Consider the following 12,562-nt stretch of genomic DNA (forward strand, 5'->3'; position numbering starts at 1 on the left):
CCATGTAGTTCTGAGATAGCCATCTGGAGTTCATACTCAAAATGTCTACTACATGTATGAGTAGGCTCAAATTTTTTTATTTGATATATCTCTACCTTTTGGAAGGGAGAGGCATGAATCCTCCACCCACAGTTCTCGTACACCATGGTGACTCTGTCATCTCATTGTACTGTAAATACAGTCAAAACACTCTTGTATAGAGTACTGTCTCAATGCCGTCATAAATGCATGCATAGAGGCAAAAGGCATGCCAAGCTTCAGCTGTGTAGGCCTGCTAAAATAGTTTTCCTTTTTGAACTCCGGAAACCTAGAATGTTGTGAAGCTTCTCTTTCTAGGGAGCTACCCAAGCTTCTAACATCATCTATATTAGGTAACTCAGAATTCCTAACAATCAACTCATTTGCTTCTCCAATTTCTTCCCCAATTTCTTCTCCAATTTCTACTTCCTACTCCTTGTGGACCTCGTCTCAACAATAGAGTCATCAATGTAATACTCGAAGTGGTCATCTTCCTCATCATGACTTTCCTTAAAAGTCACTCAAGGATAAGTTGCTGCCACTGCCACTGCCACTATCTTCCTTCACTTCTTCTAGATGACTCCTACAAGGCCTTCTCCCCCATTCATGTGTTACCTCATGTCCTTTCTCTCCTATATTGACATTTACTAAGATCTCATTCTCCCCAGAATTCTCTGATAAGCAGCAGCTGCTTCTTCATCCTACCGGGTGGATGGAAGTGGAGGAGGTGCCTCCACTAGTTCCAAATCAATTTCAACTACACCATGCTCCATGTAGATTGCTACATTGCTCACGTTGCTTGCATCCTCCATTTTCAACACATCCATATCATTATTGTATCCTTAGTCCCTCTTCCATTGATTGCCCATGGACTAAATAATACAACTGCTCAATTTTTTGATAATCGAGAACCTTGCTCAAGTTCTATATCTCAATCAAGCTTATCTTCTCCCAATCACAATTGTCATAGTAAGTTACAATCCCACCCATATATTTGCATCATAAGAGAGAGACAAAAGAAACCCCCGTGGTAGATCTTCCAAGTGTAAACTCAAAAGCCATGCTGTATGTCATGCCCGAACCCAGCACCCAGGTCGAATACGAGATGAATGCATACTCCCTATGACAAGCCTATCAACCTTGTATAATTTACAAAACTTGGTCATCCAACTACTATTGATGCAACTCTATCTAATCATTCCTTTGAAATCGAAATCCCCATCTTAGCTAAGTACAAGCATCCTATAACTATGAAAAAGAAGAGAAATGAAGGGTTGTGAGCTTTACTAAAGAGAAATCATAAGACAATCTCATATCAAATATGCATTATAACTCAACAGTCATATAAACACACACACACACACACACACACACACACACATATATATATATATATAAAATCATAAATCACATATTATCAAAATCCATCATAAATATCACATGTATATTTGTATGCCATATTGTTTAGTTTCATTAACATTTTCCAGATCCATCATCATCTTTCCGTTGGACTAATCATGGTCATGCTTCGGCCCGTGACTAGCAAACCACAAATCACGCTTTGGCTCGTGGTGGCAATGCATAATAGCAACGCTTCAACCTGCGGTAGCAAACCATAATAGCAACGCTTCAGTGCGTAATGACAAATCAGAATATCCGTGCTTCGGCTGCGATGGCAAACCAAGATATTCACACTTCATCCTGTGGTGGCAAACTAGGGTGTCATGATTCGACCTATGACTGGCAATTCAGAGTCACAATTCAGCCCGTGACCGGCAATCCACATCATGGTGAGTCCAAATCCTCTTACACATTCAACAGTTTCATTCAATAATTTGTATTACACTTCTTGTTCCTTGTCCAAACATCAGATTTCATGTTTCTAACAATCAAAATAGTTAACATATGATACAAATATAATAAAAATCATATATTCAATGTGAAATCAGAAAAATCATGTATAATACAAAAAAAATCATATATATAGATGATCATGTAAAAGGACCCCTATCTCTACCGGTCTCAGACTCAAGTACAACTTTTGATCAACCCTTCGATTTACGAACTCGAGATTAAGATGTTCCGCTCGACACCTAAAGATAATTGCACCTCTACATAATCAAGACCAAACATAAAAATTCATAGATGATTATGGATAGTAGAAAATCAAGGTAAACGATCCTAATACTATAGGTCCAAGACTTCTCACAAGGTTTAACTAGTCAATTTAAGAGTACCTAGACATCTGGACCCTCTACTAGTCCATCAGATTTTTAAAGAGAAAAAAATCCATGAAGAGAGAAACAACTTAAAGAGAATTTTAGGGAGAGAAAGTAGAGAGAGACTCATAGAGAGAGATACGAGAGAAGTGAGAGAAGAGATAAAGAAGAGAAACTCTCCCTTTTATTTTTTTTTTTTCTTTTTCTTTTTTTTTTCTCTTCATCTTTTCTTTCTCCTGTTTTCTCTTTTTTCCTTGAAACAGGGGAAGGGGGTGTTTTGAGGTCGGCCACCTCCCGTAGTGGCAGCCCTCGACAAGCGGTAGCCTTTGATGGTCATAGACCCCCGATGGCCTTGGATCCTCAATGACCAAGGCCATCCACCGATGGCAACAAATTCGACAGAAGAAAAAAAAAATGAAAACAGGGGATGTTCGGTTTCAAAGAAAATTCAGCGAATATGGCGTTGAGGGCATCCAAAAAGCTAAAAAGAAGGAAAAAAAGTTTAGAGGCCATACCTTATCTCCAATAAGGTATTTGGTCCTCTTTTCCGATAAAAACTCGGCGATGGCTCTCAGAATTATTCAACGAAAATCCAAAAAAATCCCATGAATTTTGCCGGTGATCGATCGAGGTGATTGGGTCATTAAGCTAAAAAAAGAGGGTCGATCTATTTATAATCGAAATCTAGAGCTCCGATGAGCCCTAGATCTCCCAATCCTTGCCAAACTCGAAAAGAGGCCAACTCCCATCATGAGGTTCAAAAACTTTTTTTTGGCTTCTTATTTTGCTTTAAGATTTGTGAGAGGGGTTATAAAGAATCCAAATCCTTACATTTTTCCTCAAAATAATTTCATCCTCGAAATTAGCATACTGCAAAGTCAAACTCTTAACGATACAAAATTTTTATCTTATCCTCGAACTTCTAGGTAGCTTTCTTCACTCGAAAAGAAATTTCAATCCTCTATCATAACATCCTTCAAATTAAAACCAATCTTTTTGATCAAATTTAAATGGCTTAAACCACCACGATTTCGTTGCGTACTCTGATCCAAATCCTTCAAATTTTTGGATTTGCTAAATAATTTTTAAACCAATGAAATCATAGATTGTCAATTCCTCGAATTACAACCAAGATACAAATTATACATCCAAATCCAAACCCTATGAATCACTTCTACCGCAAACCTTGGTGATCAAAACCCTAAGTTTCACTATCACTTATGTCATACCCTAATCACTTATTGCACGATCCCAAGTGATCATAACTTAAGCTCTGATACTATCTTGTCACATTCTTAGTGATCATAACCTTATGCTCAAATATTCCTTAACTCACCATCCCTAGAGATCATAACCTTAAGCTCTGACACCATTCTGTCACATCCTTAGTGATCATAACCTTATGCTCAAATACTCATTAACTCACAATCCCTAGAGATCATAACCTTAAGCTCTAATACCATTCTATCACGTCCTGAAACCAACATCCGGATCGGATACATAATGACCGCACACTCTCTAGGGTAAGCCTTAAAGAATATGCAAGGCCTGCAAAATTCCTTACAATCTCAACATCCCATGAATACTATCGATCACAATTCATAACAAATAATTCCACATTAACAAATATCAACGTTGTACAATTTACAAAATTTGGTCATCCAACTACTATTGATGCCACTCTATCTAATCATTCCTTTCGAATCGAGATCCCCACCTTAGCTAAGTATAAGCATCCTGTAACTCTGAAAAAGAAAAGAGAAATGGAGGATTGTGAGCTTTATAGTCCAGTAAGAATCCTATCATACATACACCAATATAATAAGATAATTCAAAATAATGAATGAGCAACTATCAAAGAGAAGTCATAAGTCACAAAATCTCATGTCAGATATGCATTATAACTCAATAGTTATATATATATATATATATATATCATGAATCATATATTATCAGCAATCCATCATAAATATCACATGTATGTTTATATGTCTTATTGTTTATGTTTTATTAACATTTTTCAAATCAATCATCATCTTTCCATTTGGACTAATCATGGTCATGCTTCGACTCGTGATTGACAAACAATAAACCACACCTCGATCTATGGTGGCAATCTATAATAGCCGTGCTTCGGCCTACGGTGGTAATCCATAATAATTGCGCTTTGGCGCGTAGTGACAAACCATACTAACTGTGCTCAATCCGCAATGACAAATCAAAATATTCGCACTTCGGTCCGAAGGGCAAACCAAGATATCCGCGCTTCAGCTTGCGGTGGCAAACCAAAGTGTCATGATTCGACCCATGAGTGGCAATCCAGGTTGTCACAATTCGGCCTGTGACCAACAATTCATATCATGGCTAGTCCAAATCCTCTAACACATTCAACAATTCATTCAATAATTTGTATTTACACTTGTTCAATTTTCAAACATCATATCTCATGTTTTCAACAATCAAAATATCAATATATGATACAAATATAATAAAGAATCATATATTTGACATAAAACCAAAAATATCATCATGCATAATATAGAAAAAATCATATAGATAGGTGATCATGTAAAGAGATCCTTATCTCTACCGGTCTCAGACTCAAGTACAGCTATTGATCGGCCCTTCAATTTATGAACTTGAGAACAAGGTGTTCCACTCGACACCTTCTAAAGATAATTTCACCTCTACATAATCAAGACCAAATGTAAACATTCATAGATGATTATGAATAATAGAAAATCAAGATAACCGATCCTAATACTACAGATCCAAGACTTCTCGCAAAGTTTAACTGGTCATTCTAAGCGCACCTAGACATCTGAACCCTCTACTAGTCCATCAGATTTTTAGAGAGAAAATCCATGAAGAGAGAGAAACAACCTAGAGAGAAAATTTTGAGAGAAAGTAAAGAGAGGCTCGTAGAGAGAAGGTAAAGAAAAAAGTGAGGGAAGGATAGAAGAGAAACTCTCTTTTATTTTTCTTTTCTTTTTTTCCTCTCGTTTTCTCTTTTCTTCTTTGTTGAAATAGGGGAAGGGGGTGTTTTGAGGTCGGCCACCTCCCATGGTGGCAGCCCTCAACGAGCTGTGGCCTCTGACGATGGTAGATCCCCGATGGCCTCGGATCCTCGATGACCAAGGCCATCCGACGACAGCAGCAGGTCCGACAGGAGGAAAAGAATAAAAACGAAAATAGGGGATGTTCGATTTCAAAAGAAATTCAGCAAACATAGCCGAAGAGGACATCAAAAAAAGCTAGGAAGAAGGAAAAGATGTTTAAAGGCCATACCATGTCTCCAACAAGGTGTTTGGTCCTCTTTTCCGACGAAAACTCAACAATGGCTCTCGAAATTATTCGACGGAAATCTAAGGAAATCCGATGGATTTCGCCAGCGATCGATCGAGGTGATCAGATTGTTGAGCTAAAGGAAAGGGTCGGCCTATTTATAACCAAGATCTAGAGCTCTGATGAGCCCTAGATCTCCCAATACTTGCTGAACTCGAGAAGAGGAGGCCGACTCCCATCGAGAATCCTCTTCCGCCTCACATGGTAGGCATGTGAGGTTCAAAACCATTTTTTTGGCTTCTTATTTTGCTTTAAGATTTGTGAGATGGGTTTTAAAGAATCCGGATCCTTACACTGTATACATAGAAAATCAATGTTAATAGTAAGACAGGATATGTAATAACCATAAGACAACATCCAGCACAATTAGAGGGACCCACTTCTTATGTAATGGGTCTACAACAGAAAGCCATAATGCTTATGAATATTGCAGGGTATTCTAACAATAAGACAGCATGCAGCAGAAAGTCATACTGCTTGTGTAATGGGTTTGCATACCAAGTGACTGTTCTTCTTTATACAATGCATATCATGTGGGAAAAGTAGGGCAATGTAAACATAAAAATCCTAAAGTCTAACATGAAGCCATAAAGTCTAATGTTGGCAGAAATTCATGGTCATATGATCCATATTTTACATAAAGTCTGACATAAACAATTATGTGGGCAAATAAAAGTCTGTATATCATACATTCAGAAAACAAAAAGCCTGCATGTCATATGGCCTCTAATCTGCAACTGAAAATAGGTGCAGAAAATATTGCACATAACCATATTGACAGATATCATGACCATAAAGCCTAAATTGCACATTTCCCACAATGAATATTAGGTCCACAAACATAACAATCTGGCTTCCTAACCCAAGCAATATACTACTATAATGTCACTGCCTACCACCCAAGCAATATTCTAGTACAATCCCTACAGAGTACCAGTGGACGTTCAACCCAAACGTACACAAGAGCCATGTAATATCACCATATAAGTGTTAATTATAAAAATCAGAAGTTGCACCTCAAGTTGCTTGGATAAACATGCCTTATCTTATCTGGATGGGTTCAGTTATATGAATCAAATTATGATTCATTAAAGCCTGATAAAATTTTTGACACTTTTATCACCTAAACCCTCAATTAAGTGCCAAATACGTGGACAGGTGGCTTTGGACATGGTAGGGGCTAGTCATGAAGCCTATAAAGCTAGTTGTTGTGCAGAATGACCCACCTGATGCTCACAGCTAATGTAATGAAACCCTTAAAGACTTCCCCAGAGTTGGAAGAGTCTAAATGAATTTTCATTTATTCAATAGTTATTTATTCAATAAGCATAAACTTACCAAAAAAACAAAGATATGGAAAAACATCATAACGTATGAAGTAAATATGAAGTCATGACAAACAAAAGTTGCATTTATTAAGTTTTCTTTCACCCAACCAGAAAAAATAAAAGAGTGAACATTAAGAATAAACCAGGGATGGTAAACAATAAACACATAACTGTGCACACGTGTGCACATGGTAGTCAATTAGTTAATGGGCTCCAATATTTTAAAGCAACACATATCGTAAGAGGGGCGGGCACAGTTCGGTTAACTGAACCGTTACCCTATTTTAAAACCGAACCGGTCCTATCGGTTTTACAAAAGCCCAAACCAAAACCAAACTGATCAGACCGGTTGACCGGTTAACCAGTCTAACCAGTTCGGGTTTCTCGGTTTTTCGGGTTTTTTTCCAGTAAAATCTATTTCAAATTGTAATTCATAAAAAAAATTAAACTAAACCGAAAGCCTTCCCAACATTTATCAACTTCAAAAATTAAAACAATCTTTTTCATGATTATAACTACCTTAAAAATGAAATCTAATAAAATATTCTAATATAACCAAAAAAATAATAATAATCCATATAAAATCATACAGCATGGCTTGAGTTACTAAAGTCCTTCCATGATAAGTGTCATAAAAAGCCACCGAATAACAAATACATGATATCATCAAATACAATCCCAAATGTCAAATAAAACACACAACAGCATAGCTTCAATTATCCAATACATCTAAAATATCATAAAAACTAAGTTCTTGAGCAACACGAACATAAGTCACAACTCCAAATAAGATCCCATATCTTCTTTCTATCATAAGTCACTTCAAATGGAAGCCATCCAATAAAGCTTGACAAATCTAAAAAATGTAAAAATAAAATACAAGTTAGAAGTTAAAACTTATGCAATACAATAAAATAAATCAAAAATAATAATATTAATAAATTCATTAGAAGCTCACAACATTACCTTCAAATGCGACATTTAGTCATCAATGGTGATAACATGATGTTCATCCGTTATGCATGATGCATCTAAAGAAAAGCAAGACACATACAAATATAAACATAATAAGGAAACATTAAATTTGTTCAAAAAAAAAAGTTTAAAGCCTTACCTGAATCCATTGACTCAGCCTCATCTATCATTTCCTCCACATAAAATGGAACGCAGGCTCTTCGCAACAAATCCTATCCACAAACAAGAGCTTCTACCATTCTTGGCATTTGAGAGCTATGAAATGGATCGAGCACACGACCTCCAATGCTAAAAGCGGATTCGGAAGCAATGGTTGATACCAGCATAGCCAACACATCACAAGCCATAGATGCAAGGAACCGATACTTGGAGGAATTAACTTTCCACCAATTCAACACATCAAAGGACTTATTCTTACGATCTTCACACTCCCCTAAATATTTATCCAACTCATTTTTGTTCTCGGCATATCCTTGACCAATTTGTTGCTTTGTATACAATGAATCCATGAAATCCACAACATCTACAGTATTAACCTCCATCTCACATGTTTCTTGAGATTGAACACTTGATTGTACATTAGAAGATGATTGTGTGGAACTATACAAATCAAATAAAGAATTCAAAACCTGTTGCACTTTATCCAGCAATTTTTTTTCCTTTTCAAGTTCATAGGACGCACCAATTATCCAATTCACATATTGTAACTTGTAACGAGGATCAACAACCACAGCAATGAATAATAAAAGATTGATGTTATCAACATTTGTCCAATATTTGTCATGCTTCCTCTTCATTTTGGAAGCCATCAAACTTGTACCAACATCTTCCAAAGTGCATCTCTTAGAGATAATCATTCTGATGCCAAAAATTTTTTTATGTACTCATTACCAGTGGCATAATGTGAGCCAGACAATTTAGTGGTGACATCATAAAAGATCTTAAGGAATGGCAACAAGTTGCTTGCATAATCCCAATCACTTTCATTAGGCACACCAATGTTGTTTTTGTTTTTGGCAGTATTAGTAAGCTCCACATATTCAGAATCTTGACTCTCCAATAATTCAAATACTTTTTGAAATTTGAGAGCTGTCTCTAATATCAAGAAAGTAGAATTCCACCTCGTTTCTACATCCAGGCAAACCATGCTCTTACACTATTTTCTCTTTCTCCACACAATTTTTAAACCTTTGCAACCTAGCCGGAAAAGATCTAACATATTTCACAACACTGCGGATTCTAACAATAGAATCATCCACCTCCAATAATCCATCTCTGACAACCAAGCTTAGTATATATGCAGTATACCTTATGTCCAAGAACTCATCCTTTAAGATAATCCCTTTCCAACTATTAAGTCTTCTTTTCAAATATTGAATTCCCACATCATTTGAGCTAGCATTATCAACAGTTACTGTCATCACCCTATCAATACCCCAGTCAAGCAAACAACTCTCAACTGCTCTTCCAATTACTTCACCCGGATGCCTAGAAATTGGACAAAAGTTTAAGATCCTTTTGTGCAACTTCCAATTATCATCGATAAAATGAGCAGTGAGATACATATAATTAAGATTTTGCACAGAAGTCCATGTGTTTGTGGTGAGACAAACTCTAAAAAATAATTTTTTAAAAAAGTTCAACTTCTCATGCAAATTAAAAAAAGATTACAACAATCTTTAGAAAGTGTGCATCGTGAAGGGAATTCAAAACGTGGTTGCATGTCATTGAAAAAATCATGAAATCCCTCACATTCAACATACTTAAAAGGCAACTCATCAATGGTAATCATTCTAGCAAGTAACTTTCTACACTTTTCTTGATCAAAAACCCAAGCAGCCAGTGTTTGTGTAGTGCTTCCCTCCTTTCCTACTATTGGTTGAAAGGATAAAATCTTTTGCTTCTTATCCACTTGATTGTGTGGATACCTTTTGCATCTATTTAAGTGATTATGTAAACAACTAGTGCCATTAGCAGGTGGACAAGCAAGATCCTTACTATAATAGTTACATATCGCCCTATGCTCACTTGGATCTTCACAATCAATCTTGGTGAAGTGCTCCCACACCCACGAAGATTTCTATTTTTCACCGCCCTTAGGAGGCTTTGCTAAATGGCCAACATCAAAGGGTGCAAGAATAGGATTGGTACTAGGACTCTGCGCCATTGCTTTTGTATTATCACCAATACTTGACATCTACCAAGGAAAAAAAAGGTGAAGTCAAGTTAATTTCAAAAGAAAAAAAGAGATACTTTTTGGCAACTATAAAACAAAAAAACAACACACAAGGCTTCTACAATACATGAATAGTTTATTAGTGGAAAACGAAAAAGACTAATTGATAGCTCCCAACCCATGAATAGTTTATTAGTTTAAAGCATACTTGATTGGTGGTGCCGGATGAAACCATCTATTCAAACCTACAAACGATAAAAAAAATAATAAAAACGGTAATTTGCAATCTGCAAGCAAAGCAATTCGGTAATAGACATTTCTTTACATACATAGCCAATTTTATGTATCTTAGTTTTAAACCTATTTCAGCATTTGTCAAGAATAGTATATATAATTAACCATAGAGCTACAAGTAGTTTAAAATATTTGTTTCAAATCTAGAAAGAATAAATAATTTTATCTTCAAATCATCTCTTACAAGATTACATTGAGAGTCACATCCTGCCCCATCGCTAATAATAGTGTCGAATGAAACCAGCATCATCTCTCTCCAAGCTAAAACCAAATTTCTGTGCATCCCAGCAATTCTTTTCTATTTATGCCTATCTGTAGACCTGTCAACGGGCCTAGATATCCAGATCTGGACCCGATCTTAGTTACTGGTACCGGTCCCGGACCCAAATACCCGACGGGTCTGGCCTTGAAGTACCGAACCCGGACCCTCATGGATCTCGGATATCCGGATCCGATTTTGGGACCCGAAACTCACATTCAAAGTCTCACAAAAAATACCTAAAAATTATACAATAACCTAAAAAAAATCTAAAAATTATACAATCATATGATCATACAAATAAAAATATAAAAGTTGTTCAAATTCAACAAGTAAAACACCAATTAAAATATCCAAAAATATAACAACATACAATTATAATAACAATATACAATTATAAAGTACTCGATACATTGTCCAAATTTTAATAACAACATCACATTGTTCCATCCCAATTTGTTCCAACATTCCTCACAAGTTGCAACCAAAAATTAACTTCCTCCATGCCATGGGATAATAATGAAGGCCTAATCAAAAGAAATATAAAACATTACTTATTGAACATTAAAAAAAAAACTAACAAATAAATTTCCTTGTTAATAAAACAACATAATCAAAAAGCTTACTTGTTAATCCTCCACCATGAAATTCAGCCACATCAAAGCTCAATGGATGTTCCAACAACATCTAAAAAAAATATCATATTTAGTAAAGATTATAAAAATAAAAAATAAAAAATAAAATAAAATAATAATTAAAATTTATCATTCTTTGTGGATTCAAGCCAATCACTGGTAGTCAACAAAGCTTCAACAATCTCTGGAGCTAAGCATGATCGCCTCTCATCAATCACCCTACCACCAACACTGAATGCTGATTCAGAAGCAACAGTAGTAGCTGGAATAGCTAAAATATCCCGTGCCATCTTTGCTAAAGTAGGTACTGAGCACTATTCATCTTCCACCAATTCAAAATGTCAAAATTATCTTTTCTTGGAAACACAGCTTCCTCCAAATATTTTTCCAACTCAGATTTATTAGAATCTCGAATAGTGGAAGAACGAGCTCGACGATACCACTCATCAAAGTCATGCTCATCATGCAAAGATACACCCCCACGGCTTGCACTTGTATTTTCATTTGTTGAACCACTTGACATAAAATAACTTGAATTCCCAGCCAGCAATTCGTCACCCCCATATTCATTATACAAATCAAACATAACTGTACGAACTCTTTCAATATAATCAAAAGAATCAGAACCATATAGTTGATCATAATAATACTCCACAATATCAATTTTGAATCTTGGATCAAGAACAGTTGCAATTGCTAATGACAAAGAACATTCTTCCCAATATTTTGCAAACTTTTCTCTCATAGGTCTTGCCATTAATATAAGACATTCATGCTCGCTATTCTCCCACTCTCTCATCTTAAGCTGAATTTTACAAATATCTCGAAAAAAATAGTTTAGAAGTGGGAAACTTTGAGCCAGAAAAATGATTACAAGCATCATAGAATAATTTTAAACAATCTCTCACAATGCATGCCACTTTCCATTCATCTTCTGAAGGATTACATTTATAACTTCTTTCCAATTGAGACAAACGATAATATGTCTTTCAAAGGAATGGCAGCATCAAGCATCAAATAGGTTGAATTCCACCTATTAGGCACATCTTTTCCTACCATTTTTGCATCTGTCAGCTTCAACTGAGATAATGCTTTTTCAAATTTTTGATGCAAAGCAGGTGACCTATTCAACAAACTCACAGTATCTCGAATTTTTTGCAAAAACTCTCCAATCTTTGCTAATCCATCTTGAACAATCAAATTAAGAATATGTGCACTACATCGCACATAAAACAATGCACCAGACAAACAAGACAATGATTTTTCACAAAGCCACCTTTTTAATTGCCTGACCATTACATCATTTGCACTTG

General features: G+C 35.9%; 2 long non-coding RNA genes across 8 annotated transcripts in view; both read right to left on the reverse strand.

Moving 5' to 3' along the window:
• The window catches only part of LOC140856502 (uncharacterized), a 58,454-nt gene that overhangs the window by 28,718 nt on the left and 17,174 nt on the right, over positions 1-12,562 (reverse strand). For 4 of the 7 annotated variants that reach the window (XR_012139759.1, XR_012139760.1, XR_012139756.1 and 1 more), the window contains one exon: positions 8,555-10,082. The exons of 1 other annotated variant lie outside the window; for it this stretch is intronic. This is a non-coding gene — a long non-coding RNA (uncharacterized lncRNA). Of the gene's footprint in view, positions 1-8,554; positions 10,083-11,240; positions 11,302-12,562 lie in introns of those variants that run through there. 2 more of the 7 variants (XR_012139758.1, XR_012139757.1) reach the window with 1 other exon arrangement.
• On the reverse strand, positions 7,509-8,107 carry LOC140856504 (uncharacterized). The gene is made up of 3 exons (XR_012139762.1): positions 8,025-8,107; positions 7,877-7,941; positions 7,509-7,766 (listed from the first exon to the last, which is right to left on the reverse strand). It is a non-coding gene; the product is annotated as an uncharacterized lncRNA (long non-coding RNA).

This window comes from Elaeis guineensis, chromosome 3, assembly GCF_000442705.2.
Source record: "Elaeis guineensis isolate ETL-2024a chromosome 3, EG11, whole genome shotgun sequence".
NCBI lineage: Eukaryota > Viridiplantae > Streptophyta > Magnoliopsida > Arecales > Arecaceae > Elaeis > Elaeis guineensis.